This window comes from Pleurodeles waltl, chromosome 4_1, assembly GCF_031143425.1.
Source record: "Pleurodeles waltl isolate 20211129_DDA chromosome 4_1, aPleWal1.hap1.20221129, whole genome shotgun sequence".
Classification (NCBI taxonomy): Eukaryota; Metazoa; Chordata; class Amphibia; order Caudata; family Salamandridae; genus Pleurodeles; species Pleurodeles waltl.
Genome location: NC_090442.1, coordinates 418,453,791 through 418,477,066, shown reverse-complemented (window position 1 = coordinate 418,477,066; position 23,276 = coordinate 418,453,791). Strand labels below are relative to the sequence as shown.

The following is a 23,276-nucleotide window of genomic DNA, read 5'->3' as shown; positions in this document are numbered from 1 at the left end:
AGATAGTACAAGCAATTACGACAGATATGTATCATGACTGAGAGTTTGGGCCTCAGGATAACACATGGGTATACATCCTCCTATCTCACAAAAACATGTGCATCTCTTTGTTAATGTTTAGACCAATATCTACGGCTCTAAGTTGTATGATACATCTGCTCTCTGCCGTCTCAGGTCCAGAGTTCTGTCGCCTTCTCTAGGCATAGTACCTAAAGAATTTAAGCCACTGAAAAGTAATGCAGATTACGTCTTGGCGTCTATGTGTAGTGTTGAAATGTAATGCAAGAGGGTAACTGTCATTATTATTTTTAATAGCTCTGAGGTGCTCTTGTATTCTTTCTTTAAGCGGTCTGATAGTACTTCCAATGTGTATAAGATTACATTCACAACAAATGCAATATACAAAAAATCTTGTGTCACAATTCATGAACTCATTGATCCTATGTACTTTGTTGGTGTTAGACTTGGACCCCTACCATGTGTTAGAACAGGTCTGGCAGTGATTACTCCACTTAGTGTATTATCCATGCTCAATAAATGCCAATGTTTGGTTAAAATTCTATACACCTCAAAACCGAGTACGGTCTATGGAGTAATAAATGTAAATCGCTTGCATTGGTCCCTTCTGCCAGTCCTTGCACTAGTAAGCAAGTTCTCACGTTTGATTTTCATAATTCAGTGCCCGACTGTGTTGAGGATCTCCTTGGAGTATCCGCTAGTGATAAATCTGTTTTCCAGTTTCTCATGTTCTTTAAGAAATTGTGTACCTCTGCTGCAATTTCGTCTGGTTCTAACCATCTCCCCAAACAGGATTTCTCTAATCTGTGAGGGAGGATGTGAAGTGGTCACATATAACACTGCATTGCCCACAGCAGGTTTCCTAAAGAGCACAGACTCCAGACGCTCCACCTCCACCTGTAAGATCACATCCAAATAATCAATCTCTAGAGTACTGTAGTGGTGCATGAATGTGATGTTGAAAGTATTACTGTTCAAATGTTGGAAGTACCTAGTAGGCAAGTCTAAATCGCCAGACCAGAAAATGAAGACAATCTAAGTATCTGCCCCAATAAATGATGTGTTCTAATAACACATGGGGACATGCGACTAAATATGCATTTTTTCATGCAGTCCCATATATAGATTTGCAAAGAAATGGTGAAATATTGCCCCCCACCCACCAACAGCAACACCTTGAGTTTGACCGTACCAGTCACCACTGTGTAGAAAAATACTGTTACCAAGAGCCGTTTTGATAAGTTCCAACAGCATCTCAGTTTGTTCATAAAGAATTGCATCCCTGTTGTCCACACATGTTGGATAGCAAAAATGCCTTGTTCTTTGGGGATACAAACGTACAAAGAACATATATCCAGTGCCACCAATGTAGTCATTTCTGTCCATTCATAATCAGAGATTTTACTAAAAAAATCCTGGGTGCCCTTAATGTAAGAAGGTAGGTTGTAGACATATGGCTGTAAGTATATATCAACAAATTCAGACTTTTTTTCCATAGGTGACCTAATGCCCGAAATAATGGGCCTGCCAGGTGGGAAAGTTCTCAGTTTGTGTATTTTGGGTAAAATATAAATGCAGGGAGGTCGTGGAGCAGGGTTGTACATATACTGAATTTCTGTATCCGATATCAAACATGTATCCCTCCAGTGTTTAAGTCTTTGTTCCACAATGGTGTTCATATCCATCAGTGGGTTATGTGTAAGTTTCAAATAGGCAGGTGTTTGTGACAGTTGTCTATCTATCTCTTTTAGATACAACATTTCCACCCTTGTGAGCATCACTAATGACTATATTGGGTACCAATGCTAAGGTGTGTAAGGTGTGTCTCTCCTTCCTTGTGATATTATGCCTGATGTGTTTCCAGCCCTGTCTATACCTGTCTTCCGATCTGTACAGGTCCCTAGTGATTTTTGGGTAAAAAAATGTCGATTTGTAGGCAAACATGGTGTAAATTTTGACCTGGTTTTAAGACCACTGTCACTGTCCAAATTAGAGCAAATCTCAAGATCCCCCACAATTTCCAAAACAGATGGTGTGGACCCCTGTGTGTTTTCCAGAGACAGTAGAGGCTGTATATCTAGTAAATCACAAATAGTTCTGTTGCATTCCTGGACCCCGTAGTTGAGGTGGATAGGTGATGATCTTTACCATGAAAAAACGTATGCAATTTTAGTTGACGTATGAATTTAAAGCAATCCGCATGTAAATTAGCAAAGATGGGTAAAGAAGTAAGTATAACAAAATCCTAAGTCCTTGCTTAGTATCTTTATTTGGGCAATGCTGAGGTCATAACTGGATGTTAACAACATTAACATCATGATTTATCATTCTTTCCAGAGAAGCAGACCCCATATCCCTTAGTGTTTCTGATTGTGTGTGACTCATCTGGCCGTGACCCGTTCTCTCTCTTTTTGTTTTACTTCTGCATCTAGTTTAGTTTTCTCTCTTCTGTTTTTTTTGTTTGGGGGTATTGGCCCTCCTGTGTTTTTGCCTGCTCCCCTTGCAAAATCTTTCTAATTCCAATAAAAAAGCATTTGTTTCGGTGGCGGCTCGAGGTTTTGCTGTCGTATTTTAGTCCCCACTGGTATGGCTAGTGATACTGGAGACATTTGACTCACTAGTGGAAGCAGCAAGTCTAGCGCCATCATCCGTTGGACTCTGTGTGCCCTGTTGTGGTTGTTTCTTGATATTACTGAACCTGCATGAATAGGTATAGAGTCTGCTTCTCTTATAATCATTCTCATCTCTTATTTGTCACTTTTTTTAAAATCTTTATTGTACACCTGGTGATTGCTTAGCAGTTAACTGAGAATTTTATAATTCTTTTCTGTGGCTTCTGGTAACATCATATCTCTAATCTCATCCTCAAGTTATTGAATTTCCCTTAGTAATTTAACTCTTTTTAAGTCAGCATCCCTAATAAGGATGTCCACCATCCCCGAGGAGGAGGAGGAGGTAGGTAAAAGCTGCTCCCTTTTTTTTTTAGATGACTCTTATCCAAATCCTCGAAGGTGGGAAAAATAGCTACACGTAGCCCTCTTGGAACTTATCTGATGTCACTGTATCTCATTAACATGGTGGAATCCCACCAACTGGAAAGCTTCTATTTTTCAAAGATTCAAGCCTTAAAAATTAAAGTCTGAGACCTTCTTTCTAATTATTAGCAATAGTTGTAGATGTAGGTACTGTTGTGTTCCTAAACAATTCCTCCAACAACATATTTCTGTGGTCCTTGAAAGTATTCCAAAAAGATCCTCGCCAGGAGAAGGGTTATGAAAATCAAACGTAAGAACTTGCTTACTAGTGCAAGGACTGATAAAAGGGACCAATTCAAGCGATTGACATTATCACACAGTACACCGTGCTCAGTTGAGAAGAGTATAGAATTTTAACCAAACATTGGCATAGTACTCTAAGTAGAGTAATCAATACTAAAGCAGTTCAAACACATGGTAGGGGTAGAACACTTACACCAGACTTCTCTAACGAGTAGCTCGTGAGCTACTGTTAGCTCTCCGCCTACCTGTGAGTAGCTCTTCTGTTTGCAGTCCAGCCTACTAAATTAGATGCTTTTACTTGATTGAGTTAATATATGTATACCAAAAATTTGAGTATGTATATGAGATATAGTTTTGTTCAGTACCCAATAGCTGATGTTTCGAGAAAAAATGGCTCAATTTTCTAACTATATTTAAAGCGGATATTTGAGTGATAAATCATGTGACAAAGGGCAGACCTATCACTGCTATCGTAACCTTGGTGTCCTGTGCATTGCAGCTACTGCTGCGATGTAATTCCGCATTCATAGATTTGAAATAGAATTGCTAAAGCCTTATTTACATTACCGCTCTTAATCCTTCCTCATGTACTCATGTGATTACTGCTAGCAATCTTGCATATGGTGGCTACTTATGTAATTATGTCTGGTGTAGTCACTATTACAACACTAATAATATTAGTAGCTCTGGATGATTTTCAGTGAACATAAGTATCTCTTGCTTCAGAAAAGGTTGGAAACCCCTCTGTCACAGCTATCTACAGACAGGCTTACAGAGTACTTGGTTGCCTCCACCTCCTTGTGGGTTTTACAAATGCGGAACGTGCAATGTCTCCCGAGTTGTTAAAGATAAGTTTGTAACCTTTAAGTACACCAACAAAGTGCATAGGATCACTAAGTTCATGAATTGTGACACAAGATTTGTTGTATATTGCATTTGTTGTGAATATCATCTTATATTACATTGAAAATACCATCAGACTGCTTAAAGAAAGAATACAAGACCACCTCATAGCTATCAGAAATAATATTGCCAGTTACCTTCTAGCAAAACATTTCAAAACGACGCATAGACACTAAAAAATGATCAACACCACAAGGTGGCTTGAGCAGATGGATCATACAACTTAGAGTCGTTATTATTAGAGAAACACCAATGATAGTAATTTTGGCTCGAAACAGTAATGTTTATAGACACTTACATGTGCACACTACTGACTGTGGGGTAATTGGACATCACTGTGCAATAGGGGTGTATGGATGCTTTAATTTTTACATTAGGTCATTACAATGAAGACCCTATAGGTTTTCATATTATACTGTATGATTACTCTAATTTTGTACATTACCACTACAATGATGATCCCATTTACATTCATACTCTAATGTATTATATGATTTTATTTTTTACTTAGCACCACTGTTTTTGAGTACTGGTTCTGATCGTGTGGTAGCGCTTGGACTTAACTATGTAGCATGATTATATTTTTCCTCTATTTGTACATTCTATTATTACAAAGACAAACATGTATGTATTCATACGATATTGCATGGCTACTTCAATCTTTGAGGCTGTTACTAGAATGATGACCCTACATGCACTTACAAAATACAGCATTCTCTGCTCCCTTTTTTGCATAATATCACTGTTTTGGTGTTGGTTCTGCATGCACACATACATACACCCCATTACATAACTAGAATCTTAACTTCAACCAGTTTTACAGTTCACACACAGCAGTAGAATGCCACCCACTAGCTCACTCATTGCATTACTAAGAGGTTTGATGACTGTCCTATTGCAAACTATCATGGCACGCATATTCATAATGGGCAGGGTGTCTTCGACTAGTCCTTTTTCTCTTTCTGCCATCGAGTGCAACGTCGGGTATGCTATGAACTAGCGGGTTGCGTGTGAGACTGTTTGGGTAATGTTACAGTTGGCCCATAACATTAGAATGCCACCTATTAGCCTGCTCACTGTATTATCTGGAGGTTTGAAGACTCTCCAATCACATACTGTCATGGTGCCCACAGTCACAACAGGCAGCGCGCCTCTTTTTAGTCCTTTTTTCCACAGTGCCACGCCGGGTACACTATTAACTGGCATCTCCTGGCGTGGCGTTGGGACTGTTTGTGTGCAGCCAGAATACCGCAGCGGGCTGAGTACCACACGTGGCAACCGCACATCGGTTTAGCTGATAGTATTAGGTCAAACTTACTATGAGATGTATGAGTTAGGATATTATGTTAATCTGAGGCACTCTATTGTGCATTATTCTCCATATGCTTATCATGGCCCTGTAATGCCTTGCCACTCTGTACTTATATGTGGTGTTTTAGATATTCTCTGACATCAGATATACTCTGTACATGGGTAAGATGAACGAGTTACTTACCTTCGGTAACGACTTTTCTGGTGGATAAATTAGCTACCTGTGGATTCCTCACCTAATGAATACTCCCATTGCGCCAGCATTCGACGGAAATCTTCTTCCTAGCTTCTGCACGTCGACGAGGACGTCACAGTTGCCCACGCGACGCCGTCTGACGTCATACAGGCAATAAGAGGTCCTCGCCGACGTGCCGATGTCAGTACCAACATTTTTTACGTGCCTGAGAATAATAGGCCATTGAGATGAAAGAACAATAGTAATATTTAATGATATTCCAAACAAACACATCCTTCTGAGAATTCAACCTACCATTTTTTTTATACAAGTAAATAAATATATGAACTATATATATATACATATAAACATATATACATAATATATACCAATCCTTAAAACCAAGAGGAGCACACTCAAGAATTACTTAGTTAGACCAAACAGGCAACGGGGAGGCGGGTGGGACCGTGAGGAATCCACAGGTAGCTAATGTATCCACCAGAAAAGTCGTTACCGAAGGTAAGTAACTCGTTCTTCTGATGGATACAACTACCTGTGGATTCTTCACCTAATGAATAGAGTCCCAAAGCAGTACTGCACTCGGTGGTGGGTGCCTGAATGGTCAAACCAAGAAATCCTGCAGCACTGACCGTGCAAAATGGCCATCCCTTCTGACCTCAGAGTCCAAGCAGTAATGCTTCGCAAAAGTATGAAGGGATGACCAAGTTGCGGCCTTGCAGATGTCTACCACAGGAACACCCCTAGCCAAGGCCGAAGAGGCCGACTTAGCTCTGGTGGAATGAGCTCTTATACCATCAGGTTGATCCTTCTTTGCTAAAGAGTAACACATTTTAATGCAAAGAACAACCCACCTGGAGAGTGTTCTCTTGTGGACTGCCTTTCCTCTCCTCTTTCCCACGTATCCGATGAAAAGCTGATCCTCCAGCCTGAAATCCTTTGTCCTGTCTATATAAAAGCTTAGCGCCCTCTTTGGGTCCAAGCAGTGTAGTCTCTCTTCTTCCTTTGACGGATGAGGCGGAGGATAAAACGTGGATAGAGTAATTGTCTGGGCCAAATGAAAGGGTGAAACAACCTTCGAAAGGAAAGCAGCCATGGTCCTCAACATCACCTTATCCCCATAAAAAGATGTATAAGGGGGTTTTACCGATAGAGCCTGCAACTCACTCACTCTCCTTGCAGAGGTAATAGCAACCAGGAAAACCGTTTTAAGAACTAATAATCTTATGGGGCAAGAATGCATAGGCTCAAAAGGGGACCCCATAAGGAAAGTTAGAACCAAGGTCAAGTCCCATTGAGGCATAACGAAAGGAGATGGAGGGAATTTATTCATAAGACCCTTCAAGAACCTAAGTACTATTGGGGATTTAAATAAAGAAGGCTGGTCTGGAAGACAAATAAAGGCTGACAAGGCAGACAAGTAACCCTTAACAGTAGCCACTGCACAACCCCTCTGAGCTAAAGACAAAGCAAAAGATAAAACATCCGACAAATGAGCACGTAAGGGATCAATCTGCCTCTCTCCACACCAAACCACAAATTTAGACCACCTATTAGCGTAGATAGATTTAGTGGAGTGTCGTCTGGCCGATAAGATAACATCCACTACCTCAGGCGGGAGAGAAAAGGAACTCAGGTTGCCCTGTTCAATCTCCAGACATGAAGGTGCAGGCTCTGGAGGCTGGGGTGTAAAACCTGCCCCTGCGACTGCGAGAGGAGGTCTGCCCTGAGAGGGAGACGGAGCGGTGAGAGTTGGAGAAGGTCGGAATACCACACCCTCCTTGGCCAATCCGGAGCAATTAAGATGACTTGGGCCCGGTCTTGGCGAATTTTCCTCAACACCCGAGGAATCAAGGGTATGGGGGGGAACGCGTAAAGCAGCTGGTCACACCAGGTCATCTGAAACGCGTGCCCCAAAGCTCCCTGCACCGGATACTGGAGGCTGCAGAATAACGGGCAGTGCGAGTTCTCCCGGGTGGCAAACAGATCTATCCGAGGAAACCCCCACATCTGGAAGATTATCCGGACTTGATCTGGATGGAGACGCCACTCGTGATCGGCCTAGAAATGGCGACTGAGACTGTCCGCACGTACGTTCAAGACTCCGGCCAGATAATTTGCTACCAATCAAATCTGATGGTCCTTTGCCCAGGACCATAGCCGAAGAGCTTCTCTGCAGAGAAGGTACGACCCTACCCCTCCCTGCTTGTTTATATACCACATCGCTGTAGTGTTGTCCGTCAGGACCTGAACCGACTGACCGCGATGGGAGGAAGGCCTTGAGAGCCAGACGTACAGCCCGCAACTCCAACAGATTTATATGAAACATCTGTTCCACTGGAGACCAAAGCCCCTTGATCTCCAGGTCCCCCAGATGAGCTCCCCACCCTAGATTGGAAGCATCCGTTATTACAGTGGCCACAGGCAGAACTTGCGAGAACGGCCTTCCTCTGGAAAGATTGTCATCCGCAATCCACCATTTCAAATCCATGGCAGCATCTCTGGAAATCCTCACTGAGCCTTCGAGATCCCCTTTGTGTGGAGACCACTGCCTTCGGAGGCACCACTGAAGAGCCCTCATGTGCCAGCGAGCATGCTTGACCAACAGTATGCACGAAGCAAACAGACCGAGCAGACGTAGGACCTTGAGGACTGGAATGACCGCTCCATTTTGAAACATTGGAACCAATGCCTGAATGTCCTGAACCCGCTGAGGCGGAGGAAAGGCTCGATTCAATGTTGTATCCAGTACTGCCCCTATGAACAGGAGGCGCTGAGAGGGCTCTAGGTGAGATTTGGGCACGTTCAACGAAAAGCCCAGGTCGAACAACAACTGGGTTGTGGACTGTAGGTGACGCAACACGAGCTCCGTAGACCTGGCTTTGATCAACCAGTCGTCTAGATAAGGAAATACTGCTATCCCCTTCCGTCTGAGCTCTGCCGCAACCACCGACATCACCTTCGTGAAGACTCAAGGTGCTGAAGTAAGACCAAACGGGAGAACCGCAAACTGATAGTGCTGCGACCCCACCACAAACCGGAGATACTTACTGTGCGACTTGAGTATCGGGATATGAAAGTAAGCATCCTGCAAGTCGACAGACACCATCCAATCTCCATTGTTCAGCGCCAAAAGCACCTGAGCTAGGGTCAGCATCTTGAACTTTTCCTGATTGAGGAACCAATTCAAGATCCTTAGGTCCAGGATTGGCCTCAACCGACCATCCTTCTTGGGAATCAGGAAGTATCTCAAGTAACAACCTTGACCACTTTCCTGCTCCGGAACCAACTCCACCGCGCCCTTTGAAAGGTGTTCTTCTGAACAATAAGATGGGCAGGGCGGGATGGGGGGCGTAAACTCCCGAAAGGGAAGGGTGTAGCCTTTTCTCACAATGCTGGTAACCCAGGAGTCTGAAGTTATGACCTCCCACTTGTGGAGAAAATTCAGTAACCTCCCCCCTACAGGAGTGGAGTGAGTGGGAATGGGTGGAAGCCTAAGGCTGCTTCCCCTGCTGCACCCCTCCAGAGGAAGAGGCAGAGTGCTGCTGAGAGGCTCCCCTGGTACGGACCCTACCCCTCCCTCTAAAAGATCTATAGGAGAGAGCAGAGGTAGGCTGCTGGAATTTCCCCTCGAAAGGAGGAGGAGGAGGAGCCACGACCAAATCCTCAAAACCTCCTAAAAAATCTGGAGGAGGCAGAAGAAGAGGCTTGCAAGCCCAGCGACTTGGCCGTGGCCCTGCTCTCCTTGAACTTCTCTAAGGCCGAATCCGCCTTGGCACCAAAGAGCTTGTCCCCATCAAAAGGAAGGTCCAGTAGGGTCGACTGCACATCCGAGGAAAATCCTGAGTTACGAAGCCAAGTCTGCCTCCTCGTAACTACAGCAGTGCCCATTGCTCTAGCAACCGAGTCAGTTGTATCCAACCCAGATTGGATAACCTGAGCGTCCGATACCAGATTCAATAGCCCCTGAGGGACCTCCGTATGCGTAGATGCAATTTCGTCCATCAGATCATAAATGTACCTTCCTAAAATACATGTAGCATTGGTGGACTTCAATGCCATGCTACATGACGAGAACACCTTTTTGGATGCCATGTCCATCTTCTTGGAGTCTCTATCCGAGGGCACAGATGGAAAAGAGCCAGGAGCAGACCTTGGCGAGCAGGAAGCCTGGACCATCAAGCTTTCAGGTGTTGGATGTCTGGTAAGAAAACCAGGGTCAGCCGGTGCAGCCCGATACCTCCTAGCCACAGATCTATTGACAGCTGAAGAAGACACCGGCTTCTTCCAGACTTCCAAAACAGGTTCCAGCAGCGCCTCATTGAACGGCAAAAGTGGTTCTGATGATGTAGAGGCCGAGTGCAACACCTCTGTCAACAAATTTTGCTTGGCTTCAGTCACTGGCAAAGGAAGATCCAAGAAGCTAGCTGCCTTCCTGATAATAGAATGAAACGTGGCCGCCTCTTCTGTATACTCCCCAGGAGATGACAAGTCCCACTCGGGGGAAGTATCTAGGCCACTAGCAGTGTCCAGCCCATGGAGACCCTCATGAGAGTCCTCAATCTCTCCTTCCTCCAGGTTTTGTCTCTGGTACTCCTGCTCTTCAAGGAGGCGGAGAGCAAGCCTCCTCGAGTCCAGCCTCTCCTCTATCCTCGGCGTCGACATGGCATCAGCAGATGTCGAAGAACGACGCCAATCTTCGGATCCGTCCGACGCCGGGTCTACAGGCGCCATAGGTCCCTTCGGCGCCAAACAAGGAGTCGGATGGAGCGAAGACTGCTTCGGAGTCGTAGGAGGTCGAGACGGCGCCACTGGTTGAAACATCGAAGCCGCCGGAGCCGAAGCTGTCGAAGCCGAAGCCTCAGGAGCCACCGGAGCCGATACCGATGCCGAGCCCACGTTCCCCAGGGGGAGAAAGGGCATAAAGGGTGCCGGTCGAAGCGGAGCCGGAGCACCCATGTTGAAAGCCAAAGGGCCCGAAGGACCAGCCGGTCCACCCCCTGGAGCCATCTGCTGGAAGATGGAAAACATTGCATTTAAAAATGCGGTATTATCAGCTCCAGGGGCCGGGAAAGCCGGGTACTGGGGTGCCTGGTTCGAAGGCGACACCGACACCGGTCTCGACGTCTACAACGACGGAGAAAAAATTTGAGGCTGCGGAACCTCAAACACTGAAGGTGGTTGGCCCGATGACCCGGCCGAAGTCGGTGAGGCTAGAGAAGGCAACGGCGTCGACGGATGGGGAGTGACAGTGGGACTGACCTCCCAAGTCTTCCGACGTCGAGTTGATGGTGACCTCGACCGAGACATCTCTTTACTCGACCGGCGCCGTGATTCTCGACGACGCCGGGAGTCCCGATGACGCTGATGAGACTTCGGTGACTAGGATTTTCAATAGTGTCTCTCTTCCTTCTTTTTTGACTTCGCCAGAAAAAGCTTGGCCTTGCGCTCTTTCAGGGCCTTAGGATTCATATGTTGACAAGAATCACACTTGTCAACATCATGATCGGAACTAAGACACCACAAACAGTCAGAATGTGGGTCCGTTACCGACATTTTGCCCCCACACTCACGACAGGGCTTGAATCCTGACTTTCTCTGCGACATTGTAATCTCAAAGAAAAAATAGATCCAAAAAACACACTGTAACTGTCGAACAGCAACAGTAGCTCCCTCGAAGATAACCGTTTCGAATGGCACGGAAAAAAGGGAACTGACATTGGCACGTCGACGAGGACCTCTTATTGCCTGTATGACATCAGACGGCGTCGCGTGGGCAACTGTGACGTCCTCGTCGACGTGCAGAAGCTAGGAAGAAGATTTCCGTTGAATGCTGGCGCAATGGGAGTATTCATTAGGTGAGGAATCCACAGGTAGTTGTATCCATCAGAAATGTGCATTATGCGCCACTGGGCAGTTCTTTTACACACTGATGGTGGTGGCATTTTCTTGGATACAGTACATATGATAACCATATGTACAAGTTTCTGCAAGAATGTTATAATTTTCGACTTGTGTTCTGTCTGGCAGAATCATTATTAACCACCTAGGCAAGTTCTAATCCTTCTCCTGTGGGACTGTGGCAGGGATCACTATGTTGAATAATTATCGCTTATATGAGGTTCATATTGCACGTATATGCAGTTACTGGTGTTAGGTCACATTTGGATATGCTTACATATAGCATCCATTCTTTATGTAGCTGAGGTGTTTTTGCTTCTATCTACAGGCTTCCCTCTTTTTACTTCATGGTCATTTTCTTACAGATGTTGGAGGGGCCCCGGAGCTTCCTGTGACCTGTTGGGGCTCCTTTAACCGACTTGTCTTATTGACTCAAGTCTGAAAAAAAGACTAGAGAACCACATCGTCGAGGTGGGAGCCTCACGGTAACTTCAAATATATATATATAGCAGTAAGTATAACACACTAGGCCCTAATGGCCCAAATAGGCACTGTTATTGCCTATTCATCTTCGTTTATAAAAAAAAAAAATGAAAGAACCAAACTTGAGCTATAGCCAATCAGGCGTCAACACCCTCTAGAACACTCCCAAAAGAGGCTGTTTCCCTCAGATTTTCTAGTACAAGTGTGAAGCAGAAAATTTGTTTGTAAGGGAAGCCTCTGTGGGGAGGAGGGTGGGTCGCATGTGAATCTATGAAAGATACCAATACTGGAGAACTACAGTTACAGGTAAGTAACCAATTTTCTTCTCCAGTATTGGATCTTTCATAGATTCACATGCTTGAACTAGAGTAGCGAGCAGTAATATTGTTTAAACTAGGTATAGAAATGATGCTACTGCCAGCTAACATTAGAGAGCAATGCGTCAACATTTCAAGGAAGGTAACAATAATAATGATAATCCTATTCATAAAATACCACAATAAATATCATACTAATCATAATAATAGGAGCAATCATTATAACAAGAAAAACCTAACATTGGCCAGATTATGGAAACGTAGATCACATACCCTTTCAAGTGGAAGGTGGGATGACCAGAGGCTCACATTAACGGAAAAGATGTCTCAGCACTGCTTGCCCAATAGCAGTGTCCATTTTATTAATCTGTTCGAGACAGTAGTGCCTTGTGAATGTATGCTGGCTGGACCATGTCACCGCCCTGCAAACGTGCTGCAAGGGCACTCCTGCGAAGAGCGCCGGTGACGTAGCCATCGTCCTGGTAGAGTGGGCTCTAACTTTACTGTGGAGCGACTTTCCGGCCTGGGCATGACAGTATTGTATTGCTAGCCCGATCCACCTGGCAATAGACTGTTTAGATATCGCTGACCCCTTTCTTGCATCTCCCAAAGCTACGAACAACTGGTCTGATTTCCGGATGCTCTGCGGTATTTGGAAGATAGAATTTCAAACACCTCTTAACATCCAGCGAGTGCAGTGTTTTTCCGCAACTGTTTGTGGGTTAGGAAAAAAGGTTTTCAAAATCTCTGGCTCATTCAAATGGAAGTCTGAGGGCACTTTCGGAATATATTTAGGATTTGTTCTAAGGATTACCCCTTTATGGATCAAATCTGTTTATTATTATTTTAAACACTGAGACATGTAAATACAAATATAAAATTTAAGCACAGTACATCGCAGTTCAATACATAGTGTACATCTCCGTTGTAGATGCTCTATATCCATTAGCAGAGGTCTTCCAGACAAAGCTCTAGTTCTGGCTCAATGAACCTCGCTACAAATCTCTTGTTGACCATAAGCTCAACAGACAGAGTCCCAACAGGAGATCCTTCAGACTGCGAGTCCCGGTTATAATATTCAAACAAACATACAACTAAATAAAACACTTTAACGATGCTTCCCTACAGCGACCGGGTCAACCCACCATCTCTCCTCCACTCCAACTCTCCTCCCACCGCATCACAGCCCATGGAAATCTCTCAGTCAACATACTAGTCAAAGTTCAGGTCAGCCTCAAGACTCTCAAGTACGCTGGGCATGTCAACTCAGTAAACTCTGCAGAAAGAATCTGCAGAAATGGCTTCCATAGTTCACTCAGATCACCAGCCTGCTGCTGCGAAGCCAATGTGAGTTTCTCCATGGCAAGTATAAACCACAGCTTCTGGAGCCACGCATTGTGTGTTGGGACCCTATTCGTACCCCACATTGTCAGAATCAGCTGTAAGGCTGCATTAAGTGCAAGGGCCATCTGTCTCCCCCTCAACGACCTCAAGGGGAAGGTAAGTGGATTAGGCAGTCCCAGCAAGATGTATGATGGAAATCTGGGGATCTTTGTGTGAAATGCCAAGTCAATCTCATCTATTATACCCTCCCAGTAGCGATGAAGTTTGGGACAGCGCCACAGCAGATGCACAAATGTGCCCGTGTCACTGCACCCCCTCCAGCATAAGTCAGACTTACCCGGGTCCCATGTGTGAATGCGCGCCGGAGTGTAGTACCAATAGGAGGCCACCTTATATGATGTTTCGGTCCCCGCTGCATTATAGGCTGTGTGATGTATTCTGTAGAAGATACTATCCCATTCCTCGTCCGAAAGCTCCCTCTCCAACTCCCTCTCCCAACGCATCTGTCCCCTGGTCCTTGGTGGGCGCTGTTCCCCCTGCAAAAGCCTATGAAGTTCTGAGATGACACCTCTATCATCCTTCTTTAACAAGAGCCATTTCTCGAATAGTGTGAGAGTCCTATCTATTAACTCTCTATTCGCCAGCTGCATCGCCCAGTGCCGAATCTGATAATACATCAATCTATCTGCCTCCATTAAGCCGTACGCTTCCCTCATCTGTTCAAAGGACAGGACCCCCTGTTCGTCAAAGAGACCTCCCACCCTTTTGCAACCCCCCTCGTACCAACGTCTCAAGCCCTCCAGTCGAAATCCAAGCTCAAAGTCAGGGTTCGCTCCTATGGGGGTCATTGGGGATGGAAAGGATGTCAATCCAGTCCTAACAGCCACTGCATCCCATATCCGCATCGTAACCCCTGTGACGGGGGAGGAATAGAGTCCGGCCGCCTAATGCCGGCGCCAGAGCCAAGGCTCCTTCCATATATGCGAGCCCGCTACTGCCTGGTCCATGAAGCACCAGTGTTTCTCAGTGAGAGGGCGATTCCACTCCAGTAGAAAACGCAGTTGGGTCGCCTGAAAATATCATTGAAGGCAAGGGATCGCCAAACCTCCCCCGCTCTTGGATCGATATAAAACCCGTCGGGACAGCCGTGCCAGTCGGCCCTCCCATATAAACTTCAAAATCGCCACCTGAAGGGTAACCAATGTTCTAGGGGGCGGATTCAGCGGAAGCACTTGAAACGCGTAAAGGATGCGTGGCAAAATTGTCATCTTCACCGCCGCCATTCTACCTAGCCAAGATAGTTTATGCCTCCCCCATGATTCCAAGTCTCGCTGAACCTCACGGATCAGCGTTGCGTAATTTAAGCTTGCTGTCTTAGCGGCCGAGGTCGCCAGCTGAACACCTAAACAGGGGAGGCTCGAGGACGACCAGATAAAGGGGTAGCTAGCTCTCAGGTCTGCCTCATGGTCCGGTCTGACCGACAAACTGAGGACCTGCGACTTTTGCATATTAACCCGAAATCCCGAGACTCTGCCAAACTCAGCTATTATCTCCATAAGCGCCGGCAGTGAGGTCGCGGGCTCCGCCAAAGTTAAGATCACATCATCTGCGTATAGGGTGATGAGATGGTGGTCTCCACCAAACCTCACTCCAGAGACCAAGGGGCTGTCTCGCAACCTCTGCACGAAGGGCTCCATATATAACGCGAATAGAAGAGGAGAAAGCGAGCAACCCTGTCTGGTCCCTCATCCCACCGGGAAGGCCAGGGAGAGCACCCAGTTAACTCGAACCGCCACTCTGGGAGACCGATATACGCAACTGATCCAGGACCTGAAAACTGGACCCAGACGAAATCGCTCCAACACCTTAAAGAGATAGGGCCAGTGGACCCTATCAAGCGCTTTTTCAGCATCGATAGAGAGGAAAAGAACCTCTCTGCAGGAGCGATCTGTTTTATCCAATAAATGCAGGAGCCGCTTCGTATTATGCCCGCATTGTCAATTTCGTATAAAACCTGATTGGTCTGGATCGATAAGGCCCGGCATATAGAAATTAAGACGGGTAGCAAGAATGCCAGTGAATAACTTAGCATCTGTTTTTAGGAGCGAGATCGGCGTGTATGAGGCAGACTCCTCTGGGTCCTTACCGGGTTTATGGATAACTACAATAGTAGCGTCCAACATAGTCGGTGTCAGAGCTCCTGTCGTCCGAGAGGAGTTAAAAAGGCGCACCAAAAGTGGAGCGAGTTCCACGCAGAAAGTCTTATAGAATAAGGCCGTGAACCCATCAGGGCCAGGGGACTTCCCTGCTTTTAGCCGGGAAATTGCTGATATAACCTCTTCCAACCTTATCGGCTGGTCCAACAGCGACGCATCCTTCTCACCGAGTGGCGTAAGGATTACCCCTTTAGGGGTGAACTGAAGAAAAGGCTCTTTGATGGTGAAGGCCTGTATGTCACTTACTCTTTTAGCTGAAGTGAGAGCCAGCAAAAGTGATGTCTTCCAAGAGATGAATTTCAATTCTGCCCTGTGGATAGGTTCGAAAGGGGGTTTCATGAGTTGCCCCGATACTATGTTTAGGGACCATAACAGTGGAGGTTTACGTACCGGTGGAAAAACTACAAAAAGACCGCTAGGAAATTGCTTCACAATCCTAGTAGAATATAATGAGGAAGTGTTCTGAGATTGGCGATATCTGGAAATTGCTGCTACATTTACATGGAGAAATACGAAAGCCCAGATTTTGCCAAGTGTAACAAATAAGGAAGTACTTGTTCAGGGAGTGAAGAGATAGGATGGACTCCTTCCACAGCACACCACAAACAAAAACGCTTCCATTTAAGTTTATAAGTCTTATTGGTGGTGTCCGCTCTGGCCTTGGCTAGTATTGCCCTACATTCTAGTGAGATGTTCAAGGTGGCATACTCAATGAATTCAGGAGCCAGGCCGACAAGTGTAGAGATGACGGATCTGGATGCCTGACCTGGCCCTGGTGCATGATCAACAGGGTTGGCCTATGTCTGAGTGGAACACCTGGGTGCCACTAGCAGGAGGCAACATCCTTCTGTGTTCATCTTGTTGATCACTCTGGGGGTGAGTGGAATCGGAGGAAAAGCGTAGGCATAGACACCTGATCATATCATCAAAAACGCTTTTCCCCACAACCCTTTTTGGGGATGCCAGCGTGCGTAATATGGGAATTTCCTGTTCTAGTATGTGTCAAATAGATCGAGATTTGGTCTGCCCCACATCTGGAAGAGTTGGTCAAGAACTATTTGGTTGAGTTCCCACTTGTGATACGATATGACCATCCTGCTCAAAGTATCTGCTAGGACGTTGGTTTGCCCTGGCAAGTGTTCTGCCCTCAGAGAAATGTTGTTTCCTACGGCCCATTTCCAAATGTTCTGAGCTTGCTTTTAAAGCTGTAAGGACCTTGTGCCGCCCTATTTATTTAAGTAAAACATGCTCGCGGTAGTGTCCGTCCTGATCAGAATATCAGAGTTTTGAATTCTTGGTAAAAAAGCTTTTAGCACCAGATCTATTGCTTTAAGCTCCAGCTGGTTTATGTGGAGCTGTTTGTCCTTTACAGTCCAAGAACCGCTTTTCGCAGATCCTGAAGGTGGTCCCCCCATTCCTCGAGGGACGCATCTTTCGTTACTATGTATTGAGGTACTTGTGGAAGAAAGGTAAGGCCCCTGGACAAGTTGGGCGGCTTTGCCCACTAAGACATGGCAGCTCGCATTGCTGATGTGATGAGAATATGATCCTCGAAGGATCCCTGAACCTGAAGCCACTGCGCGTCCAGTTGCTCCTGTAGAGGCTGCATACGTAGCCGGCAATTTGGGATCAGCGGAATACATGACGAGATAATTCTCATGATTGATTTATAAGTTCGAACTGAAACTAACGTTTTTGTCGATAGCTTGTGAGCCAATTGGATAGCTTTTGCTTTCTCTCTTGAGATGGGAATGCTTTGCTTCAGATAGTATCCACTATTGACCCCAAGAAATTCAGTTTCTGCGTGGGATGAACGTGTGACTTGCGATAATTGATGGTAAGACAGAGATCCTCAAATAACCGGAGGCAAGCGGTTGTGTGGTCTACCATCTGAGCTCTTGAGGATGCCTTGCTAAGCCAGTTGTTCAGATAAGGAAAAACTTGCATGCCCAACTGGCATAGGTGAGCTGCTACTGGAGCTAACACTTTTGTAAAAATTCTGGGGACGACTTTAATCTGAATGGGAGGACACAATACTGCAGATGCATACCAGCTACCCTGAGCCTGAGAAATTTCCGATGGCTTTGGTGCATTGGGATGTGGAAGTATACATCCTGGAGGTCCAGAGTGGTCATGTGATCATCTGTATTCAAGAGGCATAGGATGTCTTGTAGCCTTACCATATGAAACAACTGCTTCTTCAGGAACTTTTTTTAAGGATCTTAAGTCTAGGATGGGTCGCCAATCCCCTGAAGGCTTCTTTATTAGAAAAAAGCGTGAATAGAATCCATGGATCCTGTGAAGAGTTGGAACAAGTTATATTGTCCCCTGCGCAACATCACATACACTTCTTTGAGGAGGTGTTTCACTCGTGGAGGTGGCGGTCCTAACAGAGGGGTATCTGGTGGTTTCTGTATGAATTCCAGAGTATGCCCCTTGGCTACTATATCTAGCATCCACTTGTCTCATGTTATGCTTGACCACTGAAGGAAGTGATGAGTGATGCGACCCCCAATCTTCGACACCTGGGTAGTGTTGGTAGCTGGTATGGATGCCCGGTCATTGTTTTCTACCCGTATCTCTGCCACGGGCAACGGATCTTCCCTTTGTGGGGTGTCTATAAGCAGCTGTAGGTGGCAACCGATATTGCTGCTGATGCTGTCCGTACTGCTGTCAGTGTCCTGCTGGAGATGACTGGTACTGTGGTCTATATTGGTGGAAACTACCACAAAAGGAGTAACATCCTCTGCCTTTCGCCCCTCGAAATCGCAGTTTTTTTATACTGCAACGTACCAAGGGATTTCGCTGTATCTGCCTTTATGGACTGCAGCATGTCATCCACATGCTTTCCGAAGAGGCTTTCCCCCATCATACGCCATGTCAAGAATTCTACTTTGAACTTCCGGGCAAAAGGAAGTAGACTTCAGCCACCCCTGCCTACGCAAGACCGCTGCCCCTGCTAGTTGCCTGAAACCTGTCAGTGAAATGTCAATTGCACAATCAATAACTACGGATGCGATTCGCTCTCCCTCCTGTAACACTTTCTTTGCCTCCAGGTTGGCATCCTCGGGCAAATGTTTATATAAGAGGACATGTCTGCCCACATTTGGCGGTCATACCTGCCCACAATGGCCAACGAGTTAGCAGCCTTTCCTGTAATCACTGCCACCAAGGAGAACCTCTTTCCGATGTTGTCCAAACGCTGCCCTTCTCTGTCTGGTGGTGATGTTATCGGCGTTGAAGGATTTTTCGAGCGATGTTGTGATGCTTGAGATATGACAGAATCCGGCTTTGGCTGGGTTACTAAGCAGGCTGGAGTATCTTCTAAGGCTTTATATTTCTTTTCCAACCGCTGCATCTGGGAAGGTTTGGTAGCTGGATTTTTCATCGCCTTCAATCCTTCCTGCCATAGAAAATCCACTATAGGAACAGTCCTAACCGACTTCTTTGATGGCTCCTTAAAGTCATATAAGAAACAATCAGTTTCCCGGGAAAGAATGGGTAGCTCAAATCTTTTGGCCGCTCTTTCCATCAAATTATGGAAGCCCCCTATGTCCTCCAGGGGTGAATCCACTCGTCCTGCTGCCGGTGGCGACGGTGTAGGGATGAGGTACTCATCCCACTCACTAGGAGTTGTTTCCGGTATCTCACCTTCTTCTCTCTCTTTGTCCATGGAGTGATGATCATCCTGCGGTGGTTGAACAAACCGGATGTTTCTGTGCGGTGTCCCTGGATGACTAGGGACTGGGGTGTGCAGATCCATCCGCGGATTGTACGACCTGGACGGAGTCACTGGTAGTGATGGCGGAAATCTTCTATTGTAATCCTGCAACATACCCTGGAGATCTGATACTAAAGATCTAGGCATAGTAATAGAAGTCACCATCTCAAACGTGGAGTATGACGGATCCGGTTGGACCCTGGCTGACGGATAGGTGTCCTGATCTTGTCCATCATCATCATCATCTAGGTCTTGGCATTTGACATGAAGCTGTGACAGACTACTGGCTGCACCAAACATTCACACCCTGAGAATAGACGTCATCATCCAATAGATGCTGTGGAGGATACGGCAACACTTTGCTTGGGGAGGTATGCATCAGGAGAATTTAAGATGCCTTACCTCCCACCGTAATGAAAGAAAGAGGAGGGAATCTTGCTGACTCTTAAGGCTGATTCGTGAGATCTCTTGAAGATGGTGTTCGCCCTGCTATGTTCGTCGCCTACGGTTGCGTCGATGAAACTGCTGTTTCCCTCATCAACAGTTCTCCCATCGCTGATGTCGTCGATGGACTTTTCCTCGTCGACGGTTCTTCCCTAGTCGATAGTTTCTTTGTCGACGGTGTCATCGACGGATCCCTCGTTGACTGTATTGTCGAAGGTATTCTCGTCGACGGTTCTTTCTTCGCCCTAGTCGACGGTTGTTTTGTCGACGGGAGTGCCACCGGCGATGGATGCAATAAAGAGGCTTCCGACCCCTCTCTCGTCAATGATGCCTTCCTGTATATTTTTGCCGTGATGATCGTCAGCAATGAAAGTGGCGACAATGTAATAATCATCGGGCAAACCGCTGCGGTAAAAATCGACATCATAGTCGTCGCAATGGCTGTTGACATGGTCATCGACAGTATCGTCATCTACGGGCCTTTTCTGCCCGAATCTGAGGAGAACCTTCCTGGCTCTTTCCCCAGTGATACAGACAGAGAGGCACTTTTTGGGAGTGCATTTTCCCAAAGGTGTGGTAGGCTCTGAGTGAACCTTTTTTGAGGGTTTTAAGTGGGTCTCTGATCCCGAGGCAGCACTTTCCTGGCGCTTCTGCTTCTCCAAAGAGGTATTTAAATTTCTTAGCAACCTTTCTTGAAGGCTCTGTAGGCAGTTTTTCCTCACCTCTAGGCCTTTTTAGGGAGTGAGTAGTGTGTGATGAGGCTTCACTCTCATCAGAAGAAGGATTCTCCAAGGCCTTCTGCTTTTGGAGCCACAACAAAAGTCCACCCTCTCGGTCTTTCAGGGTTTTATGACTGAAGGTGCGACAAATCTTTCAGTCCCTCACCTTATGGTCTGGATGCAGGCAGTAGATGAATTTCTTGTGGGGGTCATCAATATGAAGCCTTTTCCTCCCACAACTGCCACAGTCTCTGAAAAGTCTTTTTTTAGATTGCTGTGATATCCTGTCCACTGGAAAGCTGGGTTCTCTGAGAAAATATATTCCTGTCAGAAGAATAAACTGAGCAAAGCTCAGGGAGACTCCCTTCACACGACATGCAGTAGAAAATCTGAGGGAAACAGCCTCTGTTGGGAGTGTCCTAGAGGGTGTTGATGCCTGATTGGCTGTAACTCAAGTTTGGTTCTTTTTTTTTTATAAAAGAAGATGAATAGGCTATATCAGTGCATATTTGGGCTGTTATGGCCTAGTGTGTTACAGTTACTGCTATATATATATTTGAAGTTACTGTGAAGCTCCCACCTCGACGACAGGGATGATTCAAGCATGTGAATCTATGAAAGATCCAATACTGGAGAACTGTTTGTTCTTTCACATGTATTTCTGGGAATGTGGGTTACCTTCATATAAATAATCAAACTTTTTGCATACGGCACATGGAACAATGGGTATCACGTTGTGTTCTCTACTCATCATGTACGACTGTGATATTGTTCTTGTGCACATGATTCTTCTCGCCTTTTTTGGCTCTGCATGCTTCCTGTTTTTCTTTGTTTCTACTACTTCTGTTGACTCGGAAGTCTGATACAATACCACGTCTATTAATACACCTGTTTTCTTCCACATATACTCTGGTGATCTTTCCAGTAAGTTTTCAGGGCAATCCCTGTGGGTTGTGCTGTTGTCATCTTAATGTCACGCGTATACATTTTCGGAGCATTGAAAAAGACTTGATGAAACACATGTTGGATGCCTTTGGAGGACAAATTGTATTGATGTCAGAGGATTAAACGAAGAATAAAGAGTCAACAACGTTCCTGAAACTGTGGCTTATTGTACTGATAATTTATCATGTTTTTTTTGTTTTGTTTTTTGTTTTTTTAACAACAGTGGGACTTCTCTGAGTGCTTTGGTACCTCTTCTTCACAGTTATTTTATGACTGGTTCTGGACACCTAAAAAAGACAATCATATATGACAGTGGTTCATAGTCAGGTGACCTCTGCAGATCTGCGAAGCCTAAAGTGGGGGTCTTCGACTGCTTATATAAATAAATATTAACAGATTAATTGAGTGGATATAGATAAAAAAGCAAAATGTGCAAATGAAAATGTTAAAACGTTCTGTAAACGTGAAGGAATTTGAAACTGAAGGGTAAAAATTAAACTTGTATCCTCAGACTGATTCGTGGGAGCACTGCAAGTGCATCAAACATACTATAATATGGACAATGAGTGGCCTCAATTGAATTTAGAAAAGCTCTCACCTTCCTATTAAATGTTTGATTTTTTTATATTTGTGAGTTGAAAGAAGAGTTTCATTATTTGTGTATTTTTCTCTTGAATGCTTCTTTCTGTGTTTTGTATGTATTGTTTTGTAGTTCATATCATCGAAAATGATTAGGCCAGGATCCTCAGATTTCAGTAATGACGGAGTGGGGGTTGCCGGATTCCAATAAGGATTCTATGGGGGTCCCCAGGTCCCATCAAAGATTAAATGGGAGTCCATTCAAAAGTTTGAGAACCAGAGATATAGTGATATGAGATGACAGAAAGTCCACCTCAGCAGATCTACACACCATGTCTCCCTGTGCCTGCTCAGGACCATAAACCTTAAACTAAAAATCTCAGAAAGGACAACTCATAGCGGTAACCAATGCGCTGGATTGTGTTACAATAAAATACCATAACGAGATCTGCAGAGCTATTCAAAGCTGCCAGCTTACTGAAAACCATAACCTGCATGCAAATCTCATGTGCTGCAAATGCTGCAACCCATAACACAATAACTGCACCTTGGTGGTCATCAAGCATGCAATGGAAACACTTATCACACAAGATCAAAACAAGGAAAAGACCATTCCAATCACACCCTATATGGTGTAACACGCGACCCATGTAGAAAAATCCTCTGTGCCACATAGACGGGTAATAGGTGCTATATGAATGTTACAATACATTCTTCTCTACTCCAGGCCTCCACAAACACATTTCTCAGCGCCATGTCTCTTCACTGTCTGTTCTTCAGGTTTGTATTCTCTATGCAGCAATTCTGCAACAGTGCATAGGACTTTGATCCAAGCCTCAACTCAGGTTACACTGTTTGGTCAACCCTCAAAGCCTACCGGCACACTCAGGCAAGTTTTCTATAA

At 45.4% G+C, this 23,276-nt stretch overlaps 1 protein-coding gene across 1 annotated transcript in view; it reads right to left on the bottom strand.

Annotated features, from left to right (window-relative positions):
- The window catches only part of DHTKD1 (dehydrogenase E1 and transketolase domain containing 1), an 871,206-nt gene that overhangs the window by 579,937 nt on the left and 267,993 nt on the right, over positions 1 to 23,276 (bottom strand). The window lies entirely within an intron of this gene.